The sequence below is a fragment of the Oncorhynchus keta genome, unplaced genomic scaffold (assembly GCF_023373465.1).
Source record: "Oncorhynchus keta strain PuntledgeMale-10-30-2019 unplaced genomic scaffold, Oket_V2 Un_contig_2177_pilon_pilon, whole genome shotgun sequence".
In the NCBI taxonomy this organism is placed as follows: Eukaryota; Metazoa; Chordata; class Actinopteri; order Salmoniformes; family Salmonidae; genus Oncorhynchus; species Oncorhynchus keta.
In genome coordinates, this window is record NW_026282598.1 from 425,001 (window position 1) to 427,500 (window position 2,500).

A 2,500-nucleotide genomic window follows, 5' to 3' on the forward strand; every position below is an offset into this window, starting at 1 on the left:
TATTATAGTAGTTGTGTTGTAGTACCTATAGTTCCCCTGTAGAGGGCAGCAGTGTGTATTATAGTTGTTGTGTTGTAGTACCTATCGTTCCCCTGTGTATTATAGTTGTTGTGTTGTAGTACCTATTGTTCCCCTGTAGAGGGCAGCAGCAGTGTGTATTATAGTAGTTGTGTTGTAGTACCTATCGTTCCCCTGTAGAGGGCAGCAGCAGTGTGTATTATAGTAGTTGTGTTGTAGTACCTATAGTTCCCCTGTAGAGGGCAGCAGCAGTGTGTATTATAGTTGTTGTGTTGTAGTACCTATAGTTCCCCTGTAGAGGGCAACAGCAGTGTGTATTATAGTAGTTGTGTTGTAGTACCTATCGTTCCCCTGTAGGGGGCAGCAGCAGTGTGTATTATAGTTGCTGTGTTGTAGTACCTATCGTTCCCCTGTAGAGGGCAGCAGCAGTGTGTATTATAGTTGCTGTGTTGTAGTACCTATCGTTCCCCTGTAGAGGGCAGCAGCAGTGTGTATTATAGTAGTTGTGTTGTAGTACCTATAGTTCCCCTGTAGGGGGACAGCAGCAGTGTGTATTATAGTTGTTGTGTTGTAGTACCTATAGTTCCCCTGTAGGGGGACAGCAGCAGTGTGTATTATAGTTGTTGTGTTGTAGTACCTATCGTTCCCCTGTAGGGGGACAGCAGCAGTGTGTATTATAGTAGTTGTGTTGTAGTACCTATCGTTCCCCTGTAGAGGGCAGCAGCAGTGTGTATTATAGTTGTTGTGTTGTAGTACCTATCGTTCCCCTGTAGGGGGCAGCAGCAGTGTGTATTATAGTAGTTGTGTTGTAGTACCTATCGTTCCCCTGTAGAGGGCAGCAGCAGTGTGTATTATAGTTGTTGTGTTGTAGTACCTATCGTTCCCCTGTAGAGGGCAGCAGCAGTGTGTATTATAGTTGTTGTGTTGTAGTACCTATCGTTCCCCTGTAGAGGGCAGCAGCAGTGTGTATTATAGTTGTTGTGTTATAGTACCTATAGTTCCCCTGTAGGGGGCAGCAGCAGTGTGTATTATAGTTGTTGTGTTGTAGTACCTATAGTTCCGGTGTGTATTATAGTTGTTGTGTTGTAGTACCTATCGTTCCCCTGTAGAGGGCAGCAGCAGTGTGTATTATAGTAGTTGTGTTGTAGTACCTATAGTTCCCCTGTGTATTATAGTTGCTGTGTTGTAGTACCTATCGTTCCCCTGTAGGTGGCAGCAGCAGTGTGTATTATAGTTGTTGTGTTGTAGTACCTATCGTTCCCCTGTAGAGGGCAGCAGCAGTGTGTATTATAGTTGTTGTGTTGTAGTACCTACCTTTCCCCTGTAGAGGGCAGCAGTGTGTATTATAGTTGTTGTGTTGTAGTACCTATCGTTCCCCTGTAGAGGGCAGCAGCAGTGTGTATTATAGTAGTTGTGTTGTAGTACCTACCTTTCCCCTGTAGAGGGCAGCAGCAGTGTGTATTATAGTTGTTGTGTTGTAGTACCTACCTTTCCCCTGTAGAGGGCAGCAGTGTGTATTATAGTTGTTGTGTTGTAGTACCTATCGTTCCCCTGTAGAGGGCAGCAGCAGTGTGTATTATAGTTGTTGTGTTGTAGTACCTATCGTTCCCCTGTAGAGGGCAGCAGCAGTGTGTATTATAGTTGTTGTGTTGTAGTACCTATAGTTCCCCTGTAGGGGGCAGCAGCAGTGTGTATTATAGTAGTTGTGTTGTAGTACCTATCGTTCCCCTGTAGAGGGCAGCAGCAGTGTGTATTATAGTTGTTGTGTTGTAGTACCTATCGTTCCCCTGTAGAGGGCAGCAGCAGTGTGTATTATAGTTGTTGTGTTGTAGTACCTATCGTTCCCCTGTAGAGGGCAGCAGCAGTGTGTATTATAGTAGTTGTGTTGTAGTACCTATCGTTTCCCTGTAGAGGGCAGCAGCAGTGTGTATTATAGTAGTTGTGTTGTAGTACCTATCGTTCCCCTGTAGGGGGCAGCAGCAGTGTGTATTATAGTTGTTGTGTTGTAGTACCTATCGTTCCCCTGCAGAGGGCAGCAACAGTGTGTATTATAGTAGTTGTGTTGTAGTACCTATCGTTTCCCTGTAGAGGGCAGCAGTGTTTATTATAGTAGTTGTGTTGTAGTACCTATCGTTCCCCTGTAGAGGGCAGCAGCAGTGTGTATTATAGTAGTTGTGTTGTAGTACCTATCGTTTCCCTGTAGAGGGCAACAGCAGTGTGTATTATAGTTGTTGTGTTGTAGTACCTATAGTTCCCCTGTAGGGGGACAGCAGCAGTGTGTATTATAGTAGTTGTGTTGTAGTACCTATAGTTCCCCTGTAGAGGGCAGCAGCAGTGTTTATTATAGTTGTTGTGTTGTAGTACCTATCGTTCCCCTGCAGAGGGCAGCAGCAGTGTGTATTATAGTTGTTGTGTTGTAGTACCTATCGTTCCCCTGTAGGGGGCAGCAGCAGTGTGTATTATAGTAGTTGTGTTGTAGTAC

The 2,500-nt window shown here is 44.8% G+C and overlaps 1 protein-coding gene and 1 long non-coding RNA gene across 4 annotated transcripts in view; both read right to left on the reverse strand.

The window, feature by feature from the left end:
• zgc:136472 (uncharacterized protein LOC678514 homolog) overlaps window positions 1-2,500 on the reverse strand; it is a 42,965-nt gene that overhangs the window by 14,299 nt on the left and 26,166 nt on the right. The window lies entirely within an intron of this gene.
• The window catches only part of LOC127921229 (uncharacterized), a 1,465-nt gene continuing 619 nt past the window's right edge, over window positions 1,655-2,500 (reverse strand). For 2 of the 3 annotated variants that reach the window (XR_008108511.1, XR_008108512.1), the window contains exon 3: window positions 1,739-1,794. This is a non-coding gene — a long non-coding RNA (uncharacterized LOC127921229). Of the gene's footprint in view, window positions 1,795-1,971; window positions 2,031-2,500 lie in introns of all 3 variants that reach the window. The other variant, XR_008108510.1, reaches the window with a different exon arrangement.